The 13,050-nt window shown below is 46.0% G+C and overlaps 1 pseudogene across 1 annotated transcript in view; it reads right to left on the bottom strand.

Annotated features, from left to right (window-relative positions):
• Positions 1-9,587, bottom strand: part of LOC306651593 (cyclin-Y-like protein 1) — a 39,490-nt pseudogene extending 29,903 nt beyond the window's left edge. The window contains exon 1 of the transcript in view: positions 9,348-9,587. The product of the transcript in view is annotated as a cyclin-Y-like protein 1 (transcript). The remainder of the gene's footprint in view (positions 1-9,347) is intronic.
• Positions 9,588-13,050: the final 3,463 nt, after the last annotated feature.

Genomic DNA, 13,050 nt, shown 5'->3' with positions numbered 1-13,050 from the left:
AAATGACCTGGGGAATTTGGTGAAAAGGCAGTCACTCAGGTTTTGCAGTGACTGTTCCTAGAGCCTTCCACCACCCTCCTCACCCAGTCAGACCCAGGTGACTAGCTTCTCTGGATGTGGCCTTGAGTCTGGGTCCCCCTTACAGGGGCTTCAGGTCTCCTTCCAGAGGGTGCTTTGGCTCCATAGCCAGGAACAACCTTTGTAATAGGTGGACACACAGGCATGCTATTCTGTGGGCACAACATGTGTATAAGGCAAGAAGGATGAGCAGCGTGTGAACAAGAAAGAAAGGGAGGAGAATAGAAAGGAGGTTAGTGAGGAGCAGGGGAGGTTGGTCACCAGGGACCTCCCATTGCATATATGCAGTTGGTCTTCTGCCCCTCACCCACTTCTTGGGGTGAAGGGTCTCACCATCCAGATATCCGGACAAGGAGATGACAGGGCTTCAGGGGTGCCCTGGAAGTGAATGGGAGGGATGCCCAGGAGGCCTCCTCTGTGGGCCAGTCTCAACCCAGATGAGATGGGCCAGGCCTCCCACTCTTGAGGGGAAGGAGAGCTGGTCTGGCTACCTCATATTCTCTAGAATATCCTTTTGTAAACTAAGTGAAGTATTTCTTCAGCACAGCCAGATTAGATTGTAAGGACCTAGGCTCTTTCCTGGGCATCCCTCTAGCTGCCACAAGCTGCTTCTGTTCATGATCCCTAGAGCTGATCTGCTTTGACTGCTCCCCAGACAGGAGGAGTGATGTGGAACAAGCTCTCACAGAAGCCTCAGAGCCAAGACCTGTCCCTGGCTCCACTCCCTTTATGGCTACACCAAGCTCCTCCCACCCCAGGGCTTTTGTGCTGACTACCCTCAGGAACCAGCTTAAACCTTCCCTCCTGAAGGCATGTTGCTCTCTAGCATGTCCCCATGCTTTGTTTCCAGCAACCAATTACTACTACCTAAATGACCCTGTTTATTCATTTGCTTACTGATTTATTCATCCATCTCCCCTGCCAGAGATCTACTCCAGGGAAGCAGAAACCTTTGCTACCCCATGACTCTGCTTAGCATCTGAACCCAGATGGTAAAGTGCTTTCTTATAGGAAGTACTGTTAGAAGACATGCTCTATCTGCCACTCAGGTTTTAGGATGAATTGGAGAAGCCTGACATGTTGGGGTGCCAACACTGAGAAGAGTGGGGAAGGCCTCATCCTCAAAATGCAGACGATCCTTGCTCTACCTCTGAAATAGAAAATATCATACAGAGGGGTATTACTGGAGCAGGGATATTTGCTGCCTCAAGAGTGGGCAGCCAGTGTTCCAGAAACATACATATCCTGGCATGATAAGCATTCTGTGTGAAGTCATGGGTCAATGTTTTTCAAAACCAGGATATGCATTTATTCAGCATCATTGAAACATTGATGCTTCCAGAATCATAAAACATACCTGAATTACCAGGTCTGCAGTTGAACACTGTGATCCAGTTTCTCTGTATGGCCATTCTGAGTCACTCAACCTCTCTGAGTCATGTTTCTGATGTGTGAAATTGTGCAAAGGTGGCAATTATCTGACAGGAATATGATGAATAGTTTCTGATGAGCATTGAGCAGGTGCTGGCACATGAGCCATGTGCTACTAGCACCAGCAAAGCTCACATCAACTCTGGACACCCAAGCATAGGGAGGTCAGATGAGTCTGAAACACTTGTAGCCCTTGATCTGCTCATTCACATAGTGCTTCCATCTCTCCTGTCTTCTGTGAGTGGTTTTCCTTCTTGGCTTCACCTCCATCTTAACACCAGTTTTTCCAGGGATGTGAAGCATGGGGTGAAGTTTCCATGAAGGTGAGGAATCCTTCCCAGCATCTTTAAACCTAAGTTTTCCCAGTTCCCAGAGCTTCCCTGAGCTGTCCTGGAATCCAGTGTGCTCAGTGAATAACCATCAAATGAGTGAATGAGGGAATGAATGAAGAACAGATGTCTTAAGCTGGGGCAATTACAATGTGCCCAAGGACATATATGTCGTTTGAGTTTGGGTTTTTTGGGGGGATAATTGTATCCCAAAAGTTTCTGGAGGTACTGGGGCACATCAGTGTATGGAGATCTCTCTGAAGGACTTGGTGGACTCCTGATGGTCTAAGGCTACAGACCTCAGCTGTATGTTCTTCCACCTACTGTTTAGCATGAACCTGGGGCTTTTGGGAAGGAATCTTCATGTGATGAAGGTTCCAATGCAGTGGCACAAGAAGGTGAGGCCCTGGCTCAATCACCTGGACTCTGAATGTAGTTTCCTACTTCTGGTTGCAGGAAGGAACTGAGAGGCCCACTCCTGCCACTGAAGAAGCCACAGTGTAGGGGGCTATATGGCAAAACTTGCAGGTGGTGGTGGGTACAGAGGATCTCCTGGGGCTAAGAGCAGGAAGGGAATAGTCATCTCAGTCCTGCAACTGCAAGAAGGATATCATATGCAAGAAGGAGCTTAAGAGAAGCCCCCAGATCATATGAACATCAAAGGCCAATAACACCAATTCCAACCTGTCTAGACTCACAGCAGAAAATGAAGTTGCAGGGTGCCCAGACTTTTGGTTGGGAAAACTATAGATAATGAGGGTCTTTTTCTATTCTCCTTTGTCTGGTAATGTGTTTGCAGCAACAGAAAACTAAGGCAAATAGAAAATGCCATATCAAAGAAGGTCATCAGTGGCTGGGCACTGTTTTCCCAAGCTGAGGAGTAGGACAAAATGGTTGATGTGCACTCCCTGCAGTCCCTCAGGACCAGCCTATTTTATGCAGCCCAGGAGGCAATTCTGATTTCTCAACTCTGGCTGCAGGGTGTTTTCTATGTCAAATTCCTTAATATGAACAAGCAATTCTGTCCTGAGTTCAGATTTCCCTCATCAGTTTGGGCACAAGATTGTTTTGCAGGACACATGCGGCAACAACTTACGGATGTGGGGTGTTGCCTCCTCCCCTTGGCTGGGCAGAGTGGATCTTTCCTCCTGGACACTCAGATGCCTGGGTTCCCTTTCAGGTTGCTTCTCTGTCTTCCCACAGGGTATTATGTTTGCTTTGTGATTAAAACAATCATTTTTTACATCTATGCTACAGATGACAAAAGAAACAGTTCTTGAAACAAAAATCTACTGGCAGGAGCTGGCTCCACAGCAGGAAGCAGAGTACCATCTGGAGGGTTATGGAAAATAATATTCACCCAAGGAAAAACAGAGAGAGGTGCAGCTTTGGAGGAAAGAGGGGAAACTAGCCAAGGACTAACCTTCCAGCAAATCCTTTCCTAATAACAATGGGCCCTAAAGGAAAGGGGTCGATACTGAATGCTGGGACCTGAACCTTGACCTTCCCCCATGTCAAATTAGTCCTAAATGGAGGCACAGCAAATATTGAAACTCTGGAAAACAATGGATCCCAGAGAAAGTAAAACAATGGGCAAGATTTGAGTACTCATCTCTTGGGATCTGGACTCCTATCTCCCCAGACAACAATGAATTTCAACCTTTTTACAACTATCAACCTAAGTTAAATTTTTAACCTGTACAACTAACCCCTGGACTACATGTGCATGGTTTCCAATGATTACACTGTCCTCACTGTACCCTATAAAACCAAAATCCCCTCTGTAACTGACAGCCATTTTCACATCCAGAAAATGAGCCCTGATGGTGCCCAAGTTGAGGTCTGTATCTGTCCTCTTGCACTTATACCATCTGTGTGCACTCAGTGAGGAGGGAGCATGGACTTGGAGGACAATGAGGCCCTTAATTGGGACCTCATTGTGGCAGGCTAGCTTAGTGGCTAGATCACATCTGAATTCCAGCTTTACCACTTACTATCAGACAAGAGCAGTAGCACAAGCTCTTAGTATCTTGCCTTCCTCATCTGCAAAGTGGGGTGACAGGCACAGAGCCCAAAGATGGGCTTGTTAGTGGAAAGCTTTCAAAACTTCCAGGAACTTGCAGAGCATGCCATCCCTAAGGAATATCACTGACACAGCCCACCCTAGAAATGGCAGTGCCTGCACAACATACATTGTATTTTCTTAATTAGCGACTTGCTGATAGGAAGGACAGGATAGGATGGTGAGCCTGAACACACTGTACATCCCCCAACAGAAATTACTTACAACGTACATGTTTTTTAGCAGCATAGGACAATTTGCAATTTATTTTGGTGTTAACGCAAATAGACTGCAAACCAAGACAAACACTCATTGATATAATCACCCTTTGATTCAGGCCCTTTTTATGCTAGTATTTGTGCTGAGGAAGGGGGAAAGAGCACTGAAAAGTTGCCAATGGAAAAGTGTGTGTGCAAAGATGGGGTGGGGATGGGGCTCTATAAACCCTGGGCCCGGGTACAATAGTCTGCAAGGTCACACCACTTCCTGTCGGAGTCCACGGCCTGGGGGTGTCTGGTGGGGGCCAATGGTGATGTGTCCAATGGCAAGGAGTCCCACCGTGAGGTGTCCATAGTGAGGGGTCTGGTTTCCCAGTGACTGGGAAATAGTGAGCACCTGTCACCTGAAGCTTAGAAAATTGAGATTCAAGGTTAAGCAGTTTTGTGACAGTGTGTGGAGAGCCACACTTGATGTGGGGATGGGAGACCCTTGAGGTTGTCCAGCCCTGCTCCTGCCTGTCCCTTGGTTTAAGCACCTGTGTATTCTAAGTGGGGATCAGAACACTGCTCTCCCAGCTCCACACTTAAGATCTGGAAGTCCTGAAGTTTCTCTGACTGGATTTAATTCTTTGTTTCTAGAGAAAGGAAGTTTTCTCTAGAAGATTAAATAAACTGGAACCCCAGTTTTCTGGTTTTCTGAATCTCAGAATCAGGGACAAGGTATTTCCTTTGGGCACCAGGCTTCTCCAGAGACTATGGAAGTAACTTTCATCATGCTGCATGTCTGGCTAAATGCTCCCCTAGTCTTTCCTCTTGTTGATGGAAGAGTTAGGTTTGGGACACTGGCAACATCCTTGGTGAACTTTGTGGGAGAGGTTTGTATTCTATATCATCCATGGAGCCAAAGACCAGAAACAAGAAATAACAGGGGTTCAGGGAGATGCTGAGGTTTGCATGAGGGTTGCATCCCCTCCCTCAGCTGTTTACTCAGTCTCCTTTATAGGCTCTTTCCCAGTGCCCAGCACTTTCCTGGGTATTGTGCAGGTAGGTGATGGTCTGGGTACAGCTCCTACCTCCCCGAGGTAAGCAACCAGTCAGAGAGACAGACATGAAACCAACTCATACAGCACTGGAGAGCTGAAGTTAGGGCCAGAAAACTGAAGATGGGCTTGGAAATAGCAAAGCACCATTAACATATCAATTACAAAAAATTGTCTCAGCAGAGAGGAAAACTGAACTATACAAAAGGTAACTTGCCTGCAACATCAAAAGCAACCACAGCAAAATGAAAGTCATATCTCTGAGAACCTGCCCACAGCTTCAGCAGGGGAACCAGGGCCTCTGTTGGCAATACTGGCAGTTTAGGCAAAGGGAGTGAATTTGCAACTCCATGTATAGGGTATTTGATTCTTCAAGAAGAAAACACCCTTCCAGTTTATGTACTATTTGCCATCACCTCAAAGGTGAGCAAATCATGTCCCTGCTACAATGGCAAGATGGGGCAGAGCCCCTTCAGAACCTAGGTCTTCTGTCAGGACCACTTGTGGAGGGGCTTCCCTGACTCTCTGCATGGAAGGTTCAGTGGGCCAACAAACTCTGCTATCAGCATCAAGGCCTCTGCAGGAGGTTGCCTGCAGCTGCTTTTGCACTGTCCAGCTAATTCACCCTGCCCAGGAAGAAGGCAGGGCTGGGCCTGTGTGTTGGGAGAAGCATCTCTGGATAGAAACTCTACAGAGCAGGTGAGGCCCTGCCCAAACATGGGAGTCAGGAGGCCATTCTCTGGACTGGTGAGAGAGGGCCTAGTTCCAAGGGGTCCCAAGACTAAGAAGGCCCCCAGTGTTCCTCTGGGGCCTCTCCCTGCAGGGAGGCAGGCTGCACAGTCTACTTGTGAAGGTTCAGGGTTGCCCTGTGGTTCCTCAGAGACATTCCTTCCGTGGATGAGTGGGCCAGAGGAAAGGTGTTAGGAGTCCCTTGGCGTCTGGGCTGGAGCCATTGAACTAGCCTGCAGAAACAGGAAACCTAAGCCTCCCCACATTGGCTCAAAGTCCTAGTTGGTGTGAGAGGAAGAGTCCTGGTGTTATCAAATGCAGGTCTAGAGGCTCATCCCATGGAAAAAACAGTATCTGAGCAATAAGTGTTAAGGAGAAATACAGGCTTTATTCTGTGGCCAAAGAATGGAGAAGAGGGAGCTCTGCCCACAAAACAGTTTCTCAACTCCAGGGGTTGTGAGGTTATAGATACAGGATAGCAATAATAAGGGAAAGGGGTAGGCTAATGTTTCAGTCAGCTTTTTCATTGCTGTGACTAAAAGGATCTCACCAGAACAATTTTAGAGGAGGCAATATTTGAGGGCTCACAGTTTCAGAGGTCTTAGTTCATAGAAGGCAGCCTCCATTCCTCAGGACTTGAGGTAATGCTGAACATCATGGTGGAAGAGTGTGGCGGAATGAAGCAGCTCAAATGGTGATCAGGAGGCAGAGAGAGAGGCTCCGCTTTCCAGATACAAATATATACCCCATGGTCACACCCCCAATGAAAGACTTCCTCCAGCCACAACCCACCTGCCTCTAGTTATCACTCAGTTAATACCATAAGGGATTAATTCACTGATTAGGTTAAAGCTATAACCCAATCTTCTCCTCCAAACCTTCTTGCATTGTCTCACACGTGAGCTTTTGGGGGACACCACATCTAAATCCTAACAGCTAATTAAGGGGAGGAATATTCATGTCTTTTCTGGGGACAGGTGGAGGTCTTCCAGAAACTGAATGCCACTCTTTTCACTCCTTTCATGGTCTGGTGCTGCTGGTCATAGTTGCTGATAAGTGTCTTTAGCCTCAGATGAGGAAGAAAGAGACACTAGGCAAGTCCAGGTCAAGTCAACTCTGTAGTGTGATTCCAGACAAAACATTTCTCAAAGGATCAACATGTCTACATGCAAGGCTGAATAGAATCTGACCCACAAGTTAAGGCACCAAGAGACAGACAAGATATGAAGACAAAGAGGCCAAGCCTTTTCATACCCTTCCAGGCACCCATGGGACATCTGCAGGCCCAAATGAAGAGTCAGAGTTTTCAGCAAAAGTGGCCTCAGGTCCCTGAAGAGTGACGTAGGCCCAGACACATGACTTGTCGTTTGATCATTGCAGGGATTAGATGAAACTTTTATTGATTTTCCTCCTATTGGTTACTCTGTTTCCAGCTTTTGTTATCAGGGCTGATAGATGTTGTCAAAACCTTTACCCTGGCAAATAAGACCATGTGTTAGGATGGAAAAATTCCACCATGAACATGAAGTTCCACTTATAGAAATAATGAAAGGAAAGATTTTCTTTCATGGGCTTCTGTCTTTGAGTCAATGGGCTTTCACATGATTATTGGCAGGCATATCTGCCTAGTTATTTTTTTCTTTTATTAGTTATATATAACATTCAGGTTCATTTTGACAAACTCATACATGCATGGAATTTAATTTACTCCATTTCAGTCCCCTGTGCTCCTGCTTTACCTCCCTTCCTCTTACCCCTTATTCTCCTTCCTCTGTTCTGCTGGTCATGTTATTTATTTATTCTTTCATTCATTCATTCATTCATTCATAGATATGTGGAAAGGTGGAATTCCCTGGGGTATATCTATACATGCACACAGCACAATTTCGTAAATTCTTTCTGATTGCCTCCCCTTTCATATTCCTATTCTTTCTTTCAAGCTCCTTATTTTACTTCTTTGATCTTCTCTACATCTTTATATTTGACCATCCTTTGTCCATTTATTTTGTTCTAGCTTCTGCATATGAGAGAAAATCTTCAACCTTTGATTTTCTGAGTCTGGCTTATTTCACTTAGCATGATGCCCTCCACTTGCTGACCAATGCCAAAATTTCATTCTTCTTTATGGCTGAGTTATATCCAATTGTGTATAAACATTAAATTTTCTTAATTCATGCATGTAGTGACAAGCATCTGGGCTGGTTCCATAAGTTGGCTATTTTGAACTGTGCTGCTACAAACATTGAGGTGGCTGTATCACTACAGTGTGCTAACTTTAGTTCTGGATAAATATCAAGGAACTGTATAGCTGATTAGTATGGTGGTTCCATTCCTAGTTTTTTGAAGAATCTCCACACTGCTTTCCAGAGTGATTGTATTAGTCTGTAGTCCCATCAACCATGTGTGCATGTACCTTTTTGTCCACATCGTCATGAGCATTTATTATTTATATTCTTGTTAATTGCTGTTCTGACTGGAGTGAGATGAATTATTATTGTGATTTTGATTTGCCTTTCCTCAAGTGCTAGAGATGTGGAACGTTATTTTTTTTCATGTATTTGTTGGCTATTTGTGTTTCTTCTTTTGAGAAATGTCTATTTAGGCTTTTTTGCCCATTTATCGATTGGGCTTTTTGTTGTTTTTGTGTTCTTTTTATATTCTGGATATTAATTCCTGTGATGTGAGTAGGTTGCAAAGATTTTCTTCCATTCAGTAGTCTTTCTCTGCATCCTTATCATGTGGCCTCCAAGGGCTGTTGGGTGTCTTTCCCATTCCTGATTTGACAAGTATTTTTTAATCCACTCACTTTTAAAAGTTCATTCTAAATGTCCACATTAGCTCTCATAGGAGCAATTCTTTTCCACAATCATATAGCAGTGTTTTACATAGTTTGTAAATAAAAGCATTTAGTGCCTCATGTGTCTCCCTCTTGAAACTTAATGTATATAATTATAACAGGCATAGATCATTTGAAATATATTATGGTTTAGATATAAGGTGTCCACAAAAATCATGTGTGAGACAATGCAAGAATGTTCATAGGTGAAATGACTATATTATGAGATTTGTAACTTAATTGGTGGATTAATTCACTGATATGGATTAATTGGATGATAACTGTAGGCAAATATAGTGTGGCAGGAAGAAGTAGGTCATTGGGACTGTGCCTTTGGGGTTTATATTTTGACCCTGGTGAGCGGAGCTCTCTTTGCTTTCTGGTTGCCATGTCCTGAGCTGTTTTCCTCTACCATGTCCTTCTGCCATGATGTTCTGTGTCCCTTTGGGCCCAGGGCTATGGAGTTGGCTAACCATGGACTGAACTTCTGAAACCATGAGCCAAAATAAACTTTGCCTCCTCTAAGTTTTTCTTGTCACGGCTTTTGGTCACAGTGATGTAAAATCAAACTAAAACGGAACAAGCTTGATGAGCATACAACTCTACTGGACAGAGTAGGCGTACATGAGAATCATCATCATCACTGCCACTGTCAGCATCATCATTATCACCATCATCATCATCATCATCACCATCACTGCCATCACTGTCATAATTACCATAAATTTCCATTGATATCACCAACATCACCATCACCATTGCTATCATCACTGTAACCGCTATCATCACCATTGCCACTCTCACCACTGTAATCATCATGAACATCACCATCACCATTATGACCATCATGACCATCATCACCATCGCCACTATTGCCATCATAATTATCACCTTCATAACCATCACCATACTGTCACCATCATTCCCATCACCAACATCATCACCATTACCATCATTGTTACTACCATCATCACCACCACCACCACCACCATCATCATCATCATCATCAAGGTTAACAGTTTTGAGTATTATATTCTGTGAGTGTGAAATTTGGATATCAAAAGTGGGGATTGGATGTCTCTAGTGAGGATAAGATGTCCACAGTGAGGATGGGAGGTCACCAGTGAGGATAGGAGATCTAGAGTGAAGACTGGAGGACAACAGAGAGGATAGTAAAGAAACAGTGAGTGTGAGAGGTCATCAGTGAGAATGGGTAGTCTATAGTGAGGATAGCAGGTCTACAGTGAGGATGGAGGTCAACATTGAGGATGGGAGATCAACAGTGAGAATGGGAGGTCAACAGTGAGGTTGGAGGTCAAAAGTGAGGATGGAAGTCAAAAGTGAGGATGGAGGTCAACAGTGAGGATAGGAAGTTAACAGTGAGTGTGGAAGGTCAACAGTAAGGGGAGGTTAATACTGATGGTGAGCTGGGCATGGTGACACATGCCTCTAATCACAGAGGCTTGAGAGACTGCGGCTGGAGGATCACAATTTCAAAACCAGCCTCAGCAAAAGTGAGGCACTAAGCAACTCAGTGAGACCCTGTCTCTAAATAAAATACAAAATAGGACTGGGGGTGGGATGTGGCTCAGTGGTCGAAGTGTCCCTGAGTTCAATCCCAAGTACCCCAAAAAAAATAGTGGTGGGGGAGGTCAACAGTGAGGATGGAGCCAGACTTAGTGGTGCTCTAGCCAAGACACACATCTGTGGAGCACAGGTGTACAGTGAGTTAAACTCCTCACTATCCAGTCCACCCTCCAGGCAATTGTGCTCACCCAAGGGTCCAGCTGGCCAAGTCCCTGTGGTCCAGAGAGTTCCCAAGCTACCAGACCTGAGCTTAGCCCACAGTGGCAGGACAGGTTCTATGCAGACAGGGCCACATCCCCCAAGGAGCTTGCTGCCTTGGCTCCCACCCTGCCCAAGCTGCCCATCCCTTGATCCCAGAAAGGTCCCACATGGTGGTTCCCAGCCACACTTGCTTCTAGCTCCAAGTTCTTTCCTGTTAAGTTCTTATTTTCCTGGTGCCTCAGGAGTGAAGTGTGACCTTAAGGAAAGCAGAAAATTAAATTGAAGCTTAATGAATTCTGGATGTGGTCTTTGAAAGAAGTGCATGGAGCCACAGTCCAAAGCTAATCACTGGAGAAGTTCCGTTTTATTTTTAAAATGCACACACTTATGTAGGGCCAGGAAGAGGCTTATTGGGTGGGGCATGAAACGGGGTGAGATTTGATTGGGAAAGCCTTGTTGCTGGGGGTCTGGGTAGGGTGTCAAGCGCTGATTGGGTGTGAGTTAGCGCCAGTGGAAAGAAGTTATGAGGAGTAAAATCAGGAAGAGAAGCTTGGCAAGTGCCATGTTGGCACCTAAGGGGACGGGGGGTTGACCTTATATTCCTCCCTTTCTTGTTTTATATTGGAAGGGGGCGTTGTTCAGTCCGGCTACTTTGTGCTGAATGGGGGCAGAGTCAGGGACGGGGTGGGAGAATCAGGAGGAACATGGTCAAGAAGCCCCATAACAAGGCTGAAAAAGGGAAGGTTTCTTGGGGGGTGAGGTTGGTGAATGTCCCTTGTAGCGGCCTCAGGTGGAATGAGCCAGGCATCCTGATGGAGGGCCCCTGGGAAGGAGGTCCATAGGTTGGTTACAGCTCCCTCAACAGGTAGTGAGGTGTTCCCGAGAGGAGGCGCTGGGCTCATCTGTTGCCAGTAGCTAATAATTCCTGAGGAGAAGCTGGTTAAAAGCCTGGTTAGAGATTTTACCCACTTGGTTCTGAAGGAACTTAATGATACAGGGTAGAAAGAGACAGGTGAGAAAAACGATGGATAATGGTCCTAGAATGGGCCATACCCATGTTAGAAGGGGAGACTGGAACCACAAGGAGAATGGGGAATTGGGGGGTGGGATCTTTGTAGGTGTGCTGCCAAATTACGTAATTTGATGATATTTTGTTCCACTAGGCCAGATTCATTAATATAATAGCAACCTTCTTCTTGAAGGAATACACAGATTCCCCCTTTTTCAGTCGTAAGGAGGTCCAGAGCCCAGCAATTCTGGAGAGTCACCTGGGCCAGGGAGGTTACCTGCTTTTGCAGAGAGGCGAGGGAGGAGGCAGTAGAGGAGAGAGCGCTCTCCAGCCGGGTGTTGATATCCTCAGCAGCCCATAAGGAGTGGGCAAGGGCACCTCCTGATAGACCTGTCCCAGCAAGGGAAGTGGTCAATGAAACACCAACCAGTATGGGTAGGAAAGCTGCGGGCTTAGCACGTGAGGGTGGGGACATAAGGAACCAAAGTTCCGAGCTGCTATAAAGGGTAACTGTGGAACAACTGTAACAAGGACACAAGGGGAGGTTAAGTTCTTAAAGAGAACATTTGTGAGGCTTCCGTTACACCAAAAGAAATGTCCAGGTTGGGCATAAGTAGTATTGTTAAGACTGATGTTAATGGCTCATGTTCAGGAACTGGCTCAAGAAGGGAGATGTGGGAAAAATGAAGCTTTAAGGGGTTATGAGGAGAGGTAGAGCAAGAGTATTTCATTTGAGATCCGCAGGAAGATGTCGCCAAAGACTCCAGGTGAGTTTCTTCAGGGCCCAGGGAACTGGAGATTGGCTTTAGCCTGGAAATATGAATCCATGGAGTAAGCCGATTGTTAGGAAGCGCCAGCTTGGCACCTGTCGGAGTACACAAGATCACCGAAGTTGGGCCCTCCCATTTTGGTTTGAGGGGGTCTCTCTCTCCCAGAGGACGATAGTCCACAAACTGACCAGGTGTTAGAGGGAGGGAGTTCTGGGAGAGGTCGGGGTCAGGGAGAAGCCAGTCTTGGTGCTTCCATAATTCAGTTTGGAGGTGGAAGAGAAGGGGTAGGGCATAGTCCTCGGGAAGGGGCCAGGCTTTTGGTGAGATGCCAGGAGGAAGAAGGGGGCGGCCGTACATAATCTCAAAGGTGGAAAGGAGTGAGGGTTTCTTTGGCAGAGCCCACAGGCAGAGAAGGGCCAGAGGAAGTAGTTTTACCCAATCCATACTTAATTCCATGGTGAGCTTTGTAAGGATATCTTTGAGAGTTCAGTTTGTTCTTTCAGCTTTCCCTGATGCTTGTGGGTGATAAGGACAATGGAAATGCCAAGGAAAGGACAGAGCCTGAGTGAGAGACTGGGTGATCTGTGAGGTGAAGTCCAGGCCATTGTCAGACTGGATCGAGGTGGGCATTCCAAATCGAGGAATGATTGGAGTCATCAGCTACTGTAGAGGCTCTTTTGTTGGATGTGGGAAAGGCCTCGACCCAGCCAGAGTAGGTGTCCACTAGGACCAGCAGATATTTTATGTGTTTAACCCTGGG

This window comes from Sciurus vulgaris (genome assembly GCF_902686455.1).
Source record: "Sciurus vulgaris genome assembly, chromosome: X".
In the NCBI taxonomy this organism is placed as follows: domain Eukaryota; kingdom Metazoa; phylum Chordata; class Mammalia; order Rodentia; family Sciuridae; genus Sciurus; species Sciurus vulgaris.
The sequence above is the reverse complement of the archived record's forward strand: the minus strand, read 5'-3'. Positions and strand labels throughout refer to the sequence as shown.